The sequence below is a fragment of the Eurosta solidaginis genome, chromosome 4, assembly GCF_040869045.1.
Source record: "Eurosta solidaginis isolate ZX-2024a chromosome 4, ASM4086904v1, whole genome shotgun sequence".
NCBI lineage: Eukaryota > Metazoa > Arthropoda > Insecta > Diptera > Tephritidae > Eurosta > Eurosta solidaginis.
Window position 1 is genome coordinate 180880783 of NC_090322.1, and position 16963 is coordinate 180897745.

Consider the following 16963-nt stretch of genomic DNA (forward strand, 5'->3'; position numbering starts at 1 on the left):
ACAAACTATCGTGGAATCAGCCTTCTCAATATCGCATATAAGGTCCTTTCAAGTGTATTGTGCGAAAGATTGAAGCCCACGGTGAACCGGCTGATTGGACCTTATCAGTGCGGCTTCAGACCTGGTAAATCTACTATCGACCAGATTTTCACAATGCGCCAAAACACACATCACCTCTTCGTCGACTTTAAAGTCGCCTTCGACAGCACGAAAAGGAGCTGCCTATATGCCGCTATGTCTGAATTTGGTTTCCCCGCAAAACTTATACGGCTGTGCAAAATGACGTTGAGCAACACCATTAGCTCAGTCAGAATTAGGAAGACCCTCTCCGAGCCGTTCGAAACTAAACGAGGTTACAGACAGGGTGACCCCCTATCGTGCGATTTCTTTAATTTGATACTGGAGAAAATTATACTAGCTGCAGAACTTAACCGCACTGGAAAAATATACTATAAAAGCGTGCAATTACTGGCAGATGCTGATGACATTGATATCATCGGCCTAAACACCCGCGCTGTTAGTTCTGCTAACTCCAAACTGGAAAAAGAAGCGGTAAAGATGGGTTTGATGGTGAATGAGGATAAAACGAAGTGCCTGCTGTCATCCAGCAAAGAGTCAGCGCATACGCGCCTTGGCAACCACGCTACTGTTGGCAGCCATAATTTCGAAATAGTAAAAGACTTCGTTTATTTGGGAACCAGCATCAACACTAGCAACAACATCAGCACTGAAATCCAGCGAAGAATCAATCTTGCCAATAAATGCTACTTTGGACTAGGTAGGCAATTGAAAAGTAAAGTCCTCTCTCGGCGAACGAAAATCATACTCTACAAGTCACTTATCGTACCCGTCCTGCTATATGGGGCAGAAGCATGGACAGCCATGACAACAGCAGATGAAGCGGCTTTGGGAGTGTTCGAGAGAAAAGTTCTTCGAAAGATTTATGGACCTCTACGCATTGGCGATGGCGAGTACCGAAGAAGATTTAATGATGAGCTGTACGAGCTATACGCAGACATCAACATAGTCCAGCGAATTAAAACGCAGCGGCTGCGCTGGCTAGACCATGTTATGCGAATGAAAGATGATGCTCCGGCCAAGAAAGTGTTTCTATCGGAACCCGCCTATGGAAGCAGAGGTAGAGGGCGGCCCCCGCTCAGTTGGAAGGACCAGGTGGAAAACGATTTAAACTCCCTTGGTGTGACGAATTGGCGCCGGTTGGCGGAGCGAAGGAGCGACTGGCGCGCCTTGTTGGACGGCCATAACCGTTTAGACGGTTAAGCGCCAATTAAGTAAGTAAGCCACAGGGTGGTGTGCTATCCCCACTTTTGTTTAATTTCTACATATCTAAGCTACCTTCACAACCAGAAGGAGTCACTATCGTTTCATACGCCGATGACTGCACATTAATGGCCACAGGCCCAGTCTCACAGATCGATGAGCTCTGCTACAGAATAAACGGCTACCTCCCTGATCTCTCCAGTTTTTTCGGCTCGCGAAACCTGGCATTATCACCGACTAAACCTTCCGCGACCTTATTTACAATATGGACGTCGCAAATGTCGACCATTTTGAACATCCACGTCGATGGCACTATGCTACCGACTGTCCTACACCCCAAAATCTTGGGTGTGACGTTTGATCAGGATCTACATTTTGGTGAGCACGCAGCCGCAATTGTTCCGAAAATCCAGAGCCGTAATAAAATCCTCAAATCTCTTGCTGGCAGTACCTGGGGAAAAGATAAAGAAACGCTCATTACTACATACAAAGCAATTGACCAGCCGTTTACGTGCTACGCGCCACCCATATGGTCGCCAAGCCTAAAAATTACCCACTGAAGAAGCTACAGGCCTGCCAAAATACTGCTCTCAGAATCGCCACGGGCTGCCTTCTTATGTCCCCAGAACACCATCTACATAATGAGGAGAGAATACTCCCCATCAGGGAGAGAAATGAGATGCTAACCAAACAGTTCCTGTTGAATACCCAGAAACCTGGGCATCCAAACAGACATCTGATTGATGAGCCAATACCGCCTAGGGGCTTAAGGAGTCATCTCCGTAAGCATTTTGAGGAAATACGACACCTGAGAACCCAGCCGTATGCAGCAAAAAAACACAAGCAGGTCCTTGGTGAACTCCACAATCAGGCGTCGGACCTTTATGTCGGGAATTGCCCGGTGAATCCAGTACTCAAAGAAAAGTACCCAAAACTTGTGGAAGAGGAACACATACGCCCCAGGGAAACGCGTATCACTCTTGCTCAACTTTGTTCTGGATACTGTAACAGGTTAAACTCTTACCTATCCAGAATCAACCCCGACATACAAAATGTATGCCCCGCTTGCAATGTGTCCCCACATGACACCAACCATCTCTTTAATTGTAATGTGGAACCAACGCCTCTAACACCCCTTCCATTATGGTCCACCCCTGTTGAAACCGCAAGTTTCCTTGGACTCCCGTTAGAGGATATTGATGACAATTTGTGATCGGTCGCGGCTGTTAGGTGGGGCGAAGCACTGCTACAACAACAACAACAATGGTCTTATTCACAAAGTTTCCATGATTACTAGGCATTTGCGAATTTGAATGAGTTGCCTTATGTATGTGTGTACATGTATTTATTTAAATTCGCGTCATACCACATTTTTTATTAATTTTTATTTTATAAATCGTACTCGCAACAAATCGCCATCAATAACACCCACGTATTCTCTGTAGTACATACACAAAACAAAAAAAAAAATGTATTACTTAACTATATAAACAGAAATGAGGAAGATGTATATTAAAGGACAGAAAATCGTCTTAAAAATATCTTCACGTGTACCACACTTTTAGCGCGCAGTAGTCTGAGCTGTAAAAAAGGCCCATTCTAAAAATAAAAAAAAAATGAAAATGTTCGTATAATTTTGATTTCGTTAGACACTCAGTGGTGGACTTTGTTACACTTTGCAACTAGTGGGCGTTGTAAGAAGTTATTGCAGTACAGAAAAATTTGAAAGACTAGTATAGCGTCCACATTCTTCATAGCGCTCAACAGAGACTGCGCTAAATGAAGTGGTCCACCAGGTGGAGTCAACCCTTAAAAACAATAAGTTCATCCTGGCTGTATCCTTTGTTATAGAGAGAACCTTCAACAAAGTTTGGCTGAAAACAATAGATGTACATGGCGGGCTCTACGATCCAGAATGTTTAACACTAAGCTGGAAGCTAACGAGGTTTCAGCACATCTGTGAAGTGGAACCGCTCAGGCGGTGTACTTTCAGCACTGCTCAGGTGGTGTACTGTACCGCACTGCTCTGGCATTGCGTTATAGACAGCATACTCTGTCAAAAAAAAAATAAATAAATGTAATGCGCGATAACCTCCGAAGTGATCTAATGCCGCGCTTCTCTTCCAATTTGCGTCGTGATCCACTTGATTTTCCCTAGAAATTGGCCGGACGGGACCTACATGTTTTATGCCGACTCCGAACGGCATCTGCAAGGCAGATGAGTTTTCACTGAGAGCTTTTCATGCCAGAAATACACCCGGAGCGCTTGCCAAACACTACCGAGGGGCAGTGAAAAACCTTATTTCTAAAATTTTGATGTTGCTTTGCCCGGGGTGCGAACCCAGGGCATAAGGTGTGGTAGGCGGAGCACGCTACCATCACACCACGATGTACGCCAACGCATACTCTGTCAGCTCAACAGAAATAAGTTAAAGTAACAGTTTACGCATACCCCCAGTGGGTTAGGTGGTCAGAATATACCCGCGGTAGGTATGCCTGTCGTAAGAGGCGACTAAAATACCAGATTCAAGGGGCTATGTAGCGCAACCCTTTCAGGTTGCCAGCGCAATATATAGCTTCTCCAAACCCAATTGTCAACCTCACCTATCTGTGGCGAATCCTGTTTCACTAACAGACGAGGCTCTGACGGCCCCAAGCTCCTCATGGAACTTGGGGTGGGGAGGGGGGACTCATAGGAGGGCCATATAAATCGTTCCCGAGATGGTCGGGCTAGCACCTTAATGGTGCTGTGTTACCGGAGCGGACCGGATCTGCATCCGGCAAAGGACCATCACATCGATAACACTCCCAAAGCCTTCGGGGAGTAACCTTATCGCTACAGCAACAACAACAACAACGCAGATGATGATGGTAATGCCGTTATCGAGTCAATGCTGCAAGTTAATCAACTAGACAACTGAGGGAGCTGAGTAGGTGGGCGGAGTACGCAGCACTTAGGGTTAACCTCAAATACAGAAGCAGTGCTCTTCGGCTCTCAAACACAAGTCCCGAGAGCAAATCTCTCTGAAAGCTCACATTACTTACAAGTGTTTCTGATACCGTCACCGTTGACGGATATAAATAAATGTACTTCGTCTATCTGGGAACCAGCATTTACAGCGAAAACAATGTCAGCTTAAAAATGAAACGTAGAATAACTCATGCCAAAAAGTACAACTTAGAACGGAGTTAGCAATTAAAAGAGGAGACCTCTCTTGGTGAGGTCTTGGCTCGGCCTCATGACAGGTGTCGAGAGAAGATGCCATCTTTTGGAGTGTTCGAGATGTAATGTGTCATTTGTTCGAGTTATAATGATGATCTTTAAGAGCACTACGCAGATATGAAGACCGTTACGAATTAAAGCCCAGGGCGTATGGCTCCAAGTTAATGACTTCTATAGCACAACAAAAACGGACTAAATATGTCCTATGACAGTATTCGATACAACCTACAGGTGGAGCTTTCCTACAAGGAAGGAGTGAAAAGATGATTAGAAGTTCACTCAGACATTCCAAATGTCTGGGGTGTAATGGCAAATCTCTCCGGGCTCGTCCAATTTTTCGCGTCTTCGCTATCTACTAGGAGGCATTGAAGCATCATGAATGCAAAAAGTACCAATAACCAATGGCTCTTCGAGGACGGGCCATTGTAACATACAGATTATATTCAAATAAGTGTCGATTCTTCATGCGGCACGGATGGGTTTGGAGAAAAGGGTGGAACACCTCGCCAACAAACCAATCCTACTACATATTTCTACCCCAGCGGGGTTGTGTAGCGCAACCCTATGAAGAGGTTGCCAGGGCAATATATAGCTTATCTAACCCAATTGTCACCTCACCTATCCGTGGCGAATCCTGTTTCATTAACAGCCGAGGCTCTGGCGACCCCGAACTCGTCATGGATCTAGGAGTGGGTGGGCGGGATGGCCTTGAAGGTCGCATGTGGTCATAACAAATCGTTCCAAAGATGTTCGAGCTTGGTACCGGATCAGCATCCGGCAAAGGACCATCAACATCGATAGCACTCCCCAAGGCTTTCGGGGAGTGTCCCTATCGCTACAACAGCAACAACATATTTCTTTATTTTATTCGAAGTCGTTATTTGAGCATGTCATAACTCTGCTATACCGATAGCCCTTAGAGTATACGTCATAAAAGTGTGTGGAAGATTTATGGCTCTTCCCGTAATGCTAGCATCATCATCCACGTTTCGCGACAACTGGCGCGAATCGGGGGCACCAAGACAGTTCAAACCTTCCTCCACTGGATCTTCCTTACTAAGTGGAGGGCTCCCCCTTCCTTTGCTTTCAAATACGAGTTCCATTGGGAATACTTTCTGAGCCAGAGAGTTCATGTTCTCAGAACATGATGTAGTCAGCAAAGATTTTGGGATTTTATCCGTTTCACTACGCTCATGTCATATACACCTTCGAAATCCACCGTTTTCTGCACGTATAAGACCATAAATTTACCGCAAAACTTTTCTCTCGAAAACTCCAAGAGCCATCTTGTCATCTCTCTATACCGTACATTATTTTGAACCATACTTCAGCTATGAGAGGCTTTTAGAGCGTAATGTTTGTTCGTCGGAAAAAACGAATTCATTTTTCAATTGTCCAAATAGTTGAAGTCCTTCGAAGTCTAGATGTTATATCCGTGAACATTGAAGTGGTTCTCAAGGTACGAATACGCAGATTCTTTTTTTAATTACAGAAACTACTTCGTTTACTCCAAGGGCCCCTATCATTGCCACTTTGTCCAGGTCCAAGAAGCCATTTTTAGCGCGTTTCTACGAACTTAAGACATGTGTGAGCCTAGTGCATAAGTTTTTCAAACTTTTCCTAATATTAGATTTTGCTCTCATTGCCGAGATATTGGGTTTCGAGACGAAATTCTTTTAAATACACCATGGTGCAGCGTCATTAGATCGCAATACAATTCTTTTGACGGATACTTGTCATGTGTGGTGTACCACCTACAGCAGTGAGCTGCCCGGAAATGTTCTGCACTAGATTAGAATTGTTAATTTTTTTCACTTAGCATAGGTGTGTGTATGAGTGTGTATGTGCATTAATAAAATAAAATAAAAATACAAAGCATTATATGCCTCCGAAGAGAATTTGGGCCGAGCTTCTCTTCTAATTTGCATCGTGCTTCATTTTAATTTTTTCCTACAAATTGGCGGATTTTACGCCGACTTCGAATGGCGTCTGCAAGGCAGAGTATTTGCCAAATCACTGCCGGGGGCGACCCCGCTTAGAACAACTTTATTCTAACTGAAAAAAAAAAATTTTAATAAATTTTTGATGTTGATTTGCCCGGGAATGGAACTCAGGATCTTCGGTGTGGTAGACGGAGCACGCTACCACCACACCACAGCGGCCGCCAATTGCTTTAGCTCATGCTAAAATTAAATTCTTAAGTAAAAATCTATCGGCTACAAATATAAATATGAAACTATACATATTTATGACATATGCAACTCGGCAGACGAAGGTGAGAAGGAAGTAACATTCAAACATGACCACTTTTGCTTTTATTCTTATTTAGATACATACATACATACTTACATATGTACATACATTCAAATGCAGTATTTATTATTTATACCGCGGCCTCCGTGGTGTGGTGGTAGGTGCTCCGCCTACCACACCGAAGGTCCCGGGTTCACGCCCCGGGAAAAGCAACATCAAAATTTTAGAAACAAGTTTTTCAATTATAAGAAAATGTTTCTAAGCGGGGTCGCCCCTCGGCTGTGTTTGGCAAGCGCTCCGGGTGTATTTCTGCCATGAAAAGCTCTCAGTGAAAACTCATCTGCCTTGCAGATGCCGTTCGGAGTCGGCATAAAATCATTTAGGTCCCGTCCGGCCAATTTGTAGGGAAAATCAACGGGGAGCACGACGCAAATTGGAAGAGAAGCTCGGCCTTAGATCTCTTCGGAGGTTATCGCGCCTTACATTTTTTTTTTTTATTTATTCAAAGGGTTGGGAAGCGCAATACAAATATTTATAGCTTCAAAGCTTCCGCAACTCAATTGTCAACCTCACCTACGAGAGGGGAATCCTGTTACAAATATGAATGTATCATACACATGTTTAGTAGGCGTGGCTCTGGCGACCCCAAGTCCTTCATGGAACTAGAGAGTGGGGCGGTATGGCCTAGAAGGTTTAATGTGGTCACATTAATCGTTCCAGAGATGATCGGGCTAGTAGCTTAATGGTGCTTTGTTACCGGATCTATATCCGGCAAAGGACCATCAACATCTCGATAACATTTGGGGATGTCTTTGTCGTTAATACAATAACAACTGGTCGACCCAGCTTTCTGGCGTCACATGCTTTTAAATTGGGCTCGGTGATGATAGAAGACGCAGAAAGAGCGTGTTTCGGCTATTAGAACAGCCGAATTATTGGCAAAAAAAATGTTAGGAGGATTTATGGTTTTCCTCGTGATGCCAATGACTCTTTGAGTATTCGAAAGAAAACTCCTGCGAAAAATTTGTATTCCTTTCCAGTATGCGAACCACCGCCGTGGAATGGTGGTAGCGTGCTCCGCCTAACATACCAAAGGTTGTGGATTCAAGTTGCGGGAAAATGCAGAAAAAAAGTTGTTTCAATTAGAAACAAGCTTTTCTAAGCGGGGTCGCCCCTCGGCAATGGTTATGGCATACACTCCGTGTGTATTTCTTCTATGCCGTTTTGTGCATAGAAGAGAATAAGCAGTGAGGCAGTTTACCCACGTGGAAAGACCACGAGTAAACTATATGCCAACTTTCCATCGAAGAAAACCGCATTAATCCAAAGAGAATGCTTTATTGTCTGACTCGAAGGCTGAAGCGACCGCATTACTCCGAAGAGAATACTTTAGTGCCGACTCCAACGGAGAAGCGACTACCGTTAACTATGCTTTATTATCAACTTCCCCAAAAGTGAATCCGTCGTATTAAGTACAAACCAAAGGAATCCAAAATACGACATGAAACCACAACCCCCGCGATTCATCCGAATCCTCAAGGTAGGAGTTTGAACCTGAATAAGGCATCATACGATACATTGCATCAGACTACAACTGGCTTGTGCTACACTCGGCGGTACGATTTTTAACGACCGTGATAGGATCGTGCAGGCGGTACACCGCGTCCACTCTGCTCCCTTTCGAGTAGACATCACTTCAGGATTGGTTAGTCTTTTATTTTGTCACTAATACGATGACGTCAATTTATTACGGTTAGGGTGCCTAGCTAGTTTAGAATATGCAGATCTTAAATTATCAACATAAACTAATTTAACTAACAGTACAGGGACCTGTGGTATTATGATCGCCTTTTGCGATCGGTATACCTACTGCGGGTAAATTCTTGGCCCCTAGCACGCAGGGGGGACTTCGAAGGGACTGGAGGACGCAGACTTGCTGCTTGATGCTTCGAATTGACGTCAGTTTTCGTGAAGTAGAGATGACTAGCGTGATTTGCTTATCGACCGCCAAAATCGCATAGGCGATTACGAAGTGCAAATTAATGACGATGATAGAGTTTTACCAATGATGCAAACCACCTGGGTTTATTCCAGGTACCAGGAAATTGATACAACTTTTGCGTTTATTATACCTTTCATGAAAATGAAATGGTATATTAATTTCGTCACGAAACCCAAAATTGTAAGTCCTTAAAGGAAAATAGATAGACCCACCATTAAGTATACCGAAATAATGAGGCTGAAGAGCTGAGTTGATTTAGCCATGTCCGTCTGTCCGTCTGTCTGTTTGTATGCAAACTAGTCCCTCAATTTTTGAGTTATCTTGATAAAATTTGGTGAGCGGATGTATTTGGGTGTCCGATTAGACATTTGTCGGAACCGGCCGGATCGGACCACTATAGCATATATCCTCCATACAACCGATTTTTCAGAAAAAGAGGATTTTTGTAATATCTTACTCAATTTAACAGATTGAAGCTTCAAATTTCATCGATTGCTTACGTATATAGTATATATTGTTGTGTCAAAAAATCATAGAGATCGGTGATATATATAATATATATATGATGGTATATATAGTATATATCTCATACAACCGATTGTTCAGATAAGAAACTTTGCGCAATTTCTTCCCCATTTCAACAGCTAGAAGCTTCAAATTTCACCAAATGCTTACGTACATAGCATATATTGTTGTCTGAAAAAATCATAGAGATCGGTGGTATATATATTATATACCCCATATAAACTGTATTTTTTTGCCCCTTTTTTACGGATAGAAGCTTCAAAATTCATCAAATTTCCTCAAATAGTTACGTTTACGTCATATATTTTTGAAATACGTGATTCGTAGTCATAGTTTTTACATTCAGACCACAAAAAACGTGAAGCTTTGCATCCTCACACAAAGTACCTACCTATTTTTTATTTTTTATTTATCTTAAAAATCGTTTAGGTATGTAGATCTGTTCACTATATATTTCTTATGTTATACATCCTATTATTCGGAGATTACGAACGGGATAAGATTATTGTTCAGCCCCATTCAGGAAAGGTATGAAGTCTTCGGCACAGCCGAAGACAGTCCCGTCCTTACTTGTTTTTTAATTGATTTCCGATTTGTTATGTTATGTTGATGCTTCGACAGAGTGGAGCAGACGTAAGTTGGGGGATGGCATTGAAGATGGACCAATGCCGAAACCGGTTGTTTCCAAAACAAATTTGACAAGGGATGACGACAAATAGTTCCAAAACTCATTGATTGATTTTTCCTAATCGGCTTATTTTCGCAGTAATCCCCAATGCTTCCGCGTTTATGGTCCAATTTTAATCTGTGGAAAATTTAGGGTACACTCAGAGAAAAAGGCCGTTCTAAAATCCAGTACCACCGTACTCAATTCAAGATTTTCATGTTCTTACTTTTTTGTTCTTGAAAAACGAACGACCAGTTCTCAAAACAACAACCTTGTTCTTGAACTGACAACCATTTTCTTGAAAAGAGAACGGCTGGTCTTAAAATATGAACAATTGTTCCATTAATGAGAACAATGTTCTTAAATTAAGTACAAGAAAAGAGAAACGGTACAATTCGTGTGTACTACAATGTTAAATACAACATTTGGCACAAGCTATCAAGCAGTTGTAGTGGCCCAGCGGCTATGATGTTGCGATTGCGATCGTGTGGCGCGAGTTCGATCACCTTCAAACTCTAAAGTTTTTTAAAACAATGTTTTTATATTCTATTTTTTTAACTCTTATTTTTCGTTGAATTCCATTCACATATGCACAGGTAATTCTCAATCTTGTTATGCAATATTTTAAATATATATTCAGATTGCATCGTCAAATGAGAAGAATTTCTCAATAAGAGAAATATATGAAGAAATGCATATTATGCGTTTTTTCAAACCTTTTGGAATTTTGATAATAATTTTTTTTGTTATTAATATTTTTTATTAATGGCAAACAATTTATTTATTAATAAAAAAAATAAATAAGTGGTACCTTCCCACTCCCACCAATGATCAATCACAAACCGTTCTTGAATTGAGACCGAAAAATGTTAAATCGACCACAAATCGTTCTCGAAGCGTGAGAACGAAAAATCTTAAATCAAGCCCAAGTAGTGCTTGAAATGAGCACTGAAGGTTCACACATCAATACCAAAGTGGTCATAAAATACGAACGGTGTGCTTGAAAAAACTGTTCTTAAAACAAGCGGTCACGAGTTAAGAAAAAACGTACTTAACAGACTTTTGTCAACGAATGTTCTTAATTTTGAACTTGTTTCGTTCGTTTTAGAACGATTTTTTCTCTGAGTGTAGGCACATGGCTTCCTGATCCTTATAAGACGTATTGTATACAAAAACTCGGTCTTCTACCTATTTTATAATTGATGGTTTTAACCTTTTATTTAATTCAGGGGCGGAAACTGTTATTCTTTTTATAATATAATTCCTTGCAAAACTATTAATTATGGACTTTTAATATATTTGAATCAAGATAAAACTTATTTCCGGATTTTTATTACCTGAGTCCGATAGGACTAGTTTAACTCGGACTTTTAAAAATAAAAGTCCGGAAATAAAAGTTAAATCTGGACTTTTATTTTTAAAAGTCTGAGTTTAACTAGTTCTATCGGACTCAAAAAATAAAAATACAGATTTTATAATTTATTTAATAATTTGGGAAAAAATTTAAACAACGTGACATCAGGACGGACAAGGCGACAGCTGTTTCGATTATACCTTGTAAATCTCTTCAAAGCCTTTCCTCCCGGGAGTGGGAGTCGAACTCGCACTCCTACGATAGTTGAAATGGTTACAAACGCATTCAGCTACGTCATGCCTTAGTTGTTGTAAAGTTTTTCCCAATTGCCTTCTTTCGCATATTTTAATATTTTACACATTGCATACTTCGTATGCAATTATGTGTCAAAGCTATGCTTGTTTGTACGGCGGTTTTCAAAGAAACTTTGGTATTTGTTGCTGTTTTGGTTCTATTTATAAAACTACAACGAATTAACCAATTTTGTCTGTTTGTATGATTCAGATACATGGTATATGATACAGATTTTACTTTTATATGTGGACTTTTATGGAAAAAGTTCGAAAAATAAAAAGGATGCATGATTCGACATGATATTGCTATAGGGATACCTGAGAACTCAAGCATTTTCACCTGGGAACATTTTTTTGACCCGGATTTTTTCGATTCCGAAAACAAAAATATTAATTATTTTCCGTCCCTGATTTAATTCGTTGTTTTTTCAACAAATTACGAATATCCCAAAAAAGAAGAGCGAGTATGAGGTTTTTCGATTTTTAGTTACAAAGTTTACTGAGTTAACAATTAAATGTTCTATATTATATTAAAATCCCGAATACCATGCATAAAAGAAAAAGAAACTAATTTACAATCTAAAATTAATAAAAAAAAAAAAAAAAAAAAGTACGAAGAAAGTGAGTTATTGAAAAGAAATTAAAATCAGGTTCCTTCAAAGTCAGTTTACCCTTAACCTACCAATCAAGACATAAAGCCAATCAACTAACATACATACGTACGCATATAATTATTTACCTTTATACGCATCCATATGAATGTACATTAGGCCGAGTCGATTTGTGGAGAGGTAAAAAAATCGCCCATTGCTCTGTGAAAATCATATTCTAGGGATCAAAATAAGAAACTTTGCCGAAGGAACCATACCTCTAAAACGAATTCTGATGTCCCCCCCCCCCCCCCCCGTCCCTGATTTAATTCGTTGTTTTTTCAACAAATTACGAATATCCCGAAAAAGAAGAGCGAGTATGAGGTTTTTCGATTTTTAGTTACAAAGTTTACTGAGTTAACAATTAAATGTTCTATATTATATTAAAATCCCGAATACCATGCATAAAAGAAAAAGAAACTAATTTACAATCTAAAATTAATAAAAAAAAAAATAAAAGTACGAAGAAAGTGAGTTATTGGAAAGAAATTAAAATCAGGTTCCTTCAAAGTCAGTTTACCCTTAACCTACCAATCAAGACATAAAGCCAATCAACTAACATACATATGTACGCATATAATTATTTACCTTTATACGCATCCATATGAATGTACATTAGGCCGAGTCGATTTGTGGAGGGGTAAAAAAATCGCCCATTGCTCTGTGAAAATCATATTCTAGGGATCAAAATAAGAAACTTTGCCGAAGGAACCATACCTCTAAAACGAATTCTGATGCCCCCCCCCCCCCCCCCCCCCCTTTGGGTCGTAGGGGCAAATTTTGAAAAATCCCACTTTGAAATGCCTATGTTTTTTCTTTTTGGAGTTTATTTTTCTCTTTAGAAATTTATTTAGTCAGAACATATGTAAATGCAAAAATGAATTTAACTTAGTAATAGAAAAGAAATTTAAAAAAATTATTAGAAATTAGCGTTTTTACAACCCCATTTTAAAACCAAGGCATCACTGTGATGCATTTGCATGTCGTAAAATTGCTTGTGTTGTTTTTTTTAAGCCATCACAAGACACAGCAGGTAGAATTGAAATTGCCCCTACCCAAAAGTTCGACCCAAAGGGGGGGGGGGGGGGGGGGGAGGGACATCAGAATTCGTTTTAGAGGTATGGTTCCTTCGGCAAAGTTTCTTATTTTGATCCCTAGAATACGATTTTCACAGAGCAATGAGCGATTTTTAAATCGACCCGCCCTAATGTACATATATAAGTAATTATTCAGCATTGGATCACACTCACGCAAAAAACAAAACAAACTCAAAATCTTTTCAATTTGCTTTTGTCATAATTTTCGCTCCTTGTTTTGCCATATTTGAAAAACCTGCTGCCTGCCCAGGTGAAGATCAACATACAAACAGTGGTGTCGATAAAGATCGAGAATGTTGTAGGGGTGAAGCTGAGTCTGCCCCCGTAACGGCGTAAACTAATCGAGATAGATATAGACTTCTATATATCAAAATGTTCTGGGCGAAAAAAGAAATTAATTTAGCCATGTCCGTCCGTCCGTCCGTCCGCCCGTAAACACGATAACTTGAGTAAATTTTGAGGTGTCTTAATGAAATTTGGTATGTAAGTTCCTGGGCACTCATCTCCGATCGCTATTTAAAATGAACGAAATCGGACTATAACCACGCCCACTTTTTCGATATCGAGAATTTCGAAAAACCGAAAAAGTGCGACAATTCATTACCAAAGACGGTTAAAGCGATGAAACTTGGTAGGTTGGTTGATCTCATGACTCAGAATAGAAAATTAGTAAAATTTTGGACAATCGGTTTGGCAGGAACGTTACTCCTATTACTATATGTGTTCTAAATAAAAATTAGGAAAATCGGATGACGAACACGCCCACTTAAAATTTTTTTTTTAAGTCAAATTTTATCAAAAAATTTAATATCTTTACAGTATATAAGTAAATTATGTCAACATTCAACTCCAGTAATGATATAGTGCAACAAAATACAAAAATAAAAGAAAATTTCAAAGTGGGCGTGGCGCCGCCCTTTTTCATTTAATTTGTCTAGAATACTTCTAATGCCATAAGTCGAGCAAAAATTTACCAACCCTTGTGAAATTTGGTAAGGGCATAGCTTCTATGACGATAACTGTTTTATGTGAAAATGGGCGAAATCTGTTTAAGCCACGCTCAGTTTTTATACACAGTCGACCGTCTGTCCTTCCGCTCGGCCGATAACACGATAACTTTAGCAAAAATCGATATATCTTTACTAAACATAGTTCACGTACTTATCTGAACTCACATTATCTTGGTATTAAAAATGGGCGAAATCCGACTATGAAATTTCGAAAAATTAAAAAATGTCATAACTATACCAAATACGAGAAAGGGATGAAACATGGTAATTGGATTTGTTTTCTTGAAGCAAAATACAACTTTAGAAAAAACTTTGTAAAATGGGTGTGATACCTACCATATTAAGTAGAAGAAAATGAAAACGCTCTGCAGGGCGAAATCAAAAGCCCTTGCAATCTTGGCTGGAATACTGTTCGTGGTATTACACATATAAGTAAATTAGCGGTACACGACAGAAAATGTTCAGGGTCACCCTGGTCCACATTTGGTCGATATCTCGAAAACGCCTTCACATATACAACTAAGGGCCACTCCCTTTTAAAACCCTCATTAACACCTTTCATTTGATACCCATATTGCACAAATGCATTCTAGATTCACCCCTGGTCCACCTTTATGGCGATATCTCGAAAAGGCGTCCACCTATATAATTAAGGCCCACTTCCTTTTAAAATACTCATTAACACCTTTCATTTGATACCCATATCGCACAAACGCATTCTAGATTCACCCCTGGTCCACCTTTATGGCGATATCACGAAAAGGCGTCCACCTATAAAACTAAGGCCCACTCCCTTTTAAAATACTCATTAACACCTTTTATTTGATACGCATGCCATACAAACACATTTCAGGATTACCCTAGGTTCATTTTCCTACATGGTGATTTTCCCTTATTTTGTCTCCAAAGCTCTCAGCTGAGTATGTAATGTTCGGTTACACACAAACTTAGCCTTCTTTACTTGTTGATTTATGATTTATAATATTTGTAAAATTGATTTTATCACAAGTGCCACGCCCATTTTAAAATTTTTATCAAGGGCCTCAATATCAGTCCACACGTCAAATTTGAACATTCTAGGTGTATTATTTACTAAATAATCAGGTTTTTTTGTAAAAAAAAACACAGCTCTCGTTTCGTAGCGAGGTATTTATTTAACCACCGCCGTCTTCAATAAGTGCCGCTAGATGGGTCTCTTCGCGCGCCAAGCCTAGAGAGTTATGAACATACAAGTTATGCTAATATAAGCGTATTAAAAAACCCTACGAAAATGGCGGTTCATCATTACCCTCAATGCACCTTTATCGGACCGCCTCTGCTTACTCGCGCGAAGCACTTTGTGTGTTGGCGTTTTATATTTTTTTTTCTATTCTTATATTGTTGTTGTAAATATTATTGACATTGTTGTTGGCGTTGTTACGATGGTTAAGGCTGAAAGTAAAAACAACACAATATGTGGTGACAACAGCAACAACACAACAACAACACTGTCGCCGTCGTCAGTGTTTAAAAATGATTTTGGGAAGAAAAGCTTTGCGGCGACGTAAATGTGTTTGTATTTGCTGTGCGCTTATGAACGAAACTATTTTTTTGTTTATTCAAGGAAGGCGCAGCGCCAAATAGGTGGGCAATGCGTGGTGTGTGGTGTGTGCCTAGCAGGCAAGTAGTACTTTGTAGATATTTTGTGTTGTGCCTCAGTTGGCTTGGTAGTGGACGACGTCAGTCATAGCGACGCGTGCGCACCGCCCTACTCTCCGCTCAAAGTATACAACCAAGAAAAACAAAACACTCTACTGATGGACGGAAACAACGCGAATTGAATTGTGTGCGCTTGATAATCGTAAGCAGGTAGATCGACAGATCAGTTGTGACGCGATACTTGTACGAACTACATCACCACAGTATCTTAACATATACGAATATTATACGGACGTGTTTTTGCTCCAATCGCCGGCGGTGGATATTAATGTAATACGAAAAAAATCGAAACGAATTGAATGGTGTGTTGATCGTTATTAGAATATACTAACCACTTGTTGTTGTTGCTTATTGTGTTTTATTGTCACCTCAAAAAGATGATTAGCAGTTCTCGCTAAAGTTGGAAATTAATTGGAACGATTTTGTGATATGTAATTTAATTCTTCAATTAAATATTAACAGCATTTGTTTGTTGTCAGTTGAGAGTGTAATTTGATCTTTAAGTTATTTGTTAATTGCTGCAACGATCTATTGTTCGATTGGATAAGGTGAATCGCATAATTGATTCGAGTTGCTTTGATGTGGTGCCGTACATGATGTGATATTAAAGTTTCTCGTTAAAGTTTTTTTTTTTTTTTGTGATGGGAGTGTAATTTATGTAGATATCAGATTTCGAAAATATCTCAAACATTTTTTGACTGCAACTTGTTCGGAAGATGTATGCATTTTTTGTTTATTAAAAAAAAGTGAATCAAATAAAATTAAATTAGGTTAAACACAAAAATAATTAAACTAAATTAAGTTAAATATATTTAAGAATTCATGAGCTTAACACCGGCTTATAATGATTGAATTTCAATTGTTATGTTTTCTAAGAGAAACTGAAAAGAAAGAAACATTTACTGGCATA

At 39.7% G+C, this 16963-nt stretch overlaps 1 protein-coding gene across 8 annotated transcripts in view; it reads left to right on the forward strand.

Annotated features, from left to right (window-relative positions):
• The first annotated feature begins 12108 nt into the window (after positions 1 to 12108).
• Positions 12109 to 16963, forward strand: part of chas (chascon) — a 231091-nt gene continuing 226236 nt past the window's right edge. For 3 of the 8 annotated variants that reach the window (XM_067784046.1, XM_067784054.1, XM_067784053.1), the window contains exon 1: positions 16208 to 16355. The gene's annotated coding sequence lies outside the window, so the exon portion shown is untranslated. Of the gene's footprint in view, positions 12220 to 12579; positions 12719 to 16207; positions 16356 to 16428; positions 16485 to 16543; positions 16602 to 16963 lie in introns of those variants that run through there. The other 5 variants (XM_067784048.1, XM_067784047.1, XM_067784050.1 and 2 more) reach the window with 5 other exon arrangements.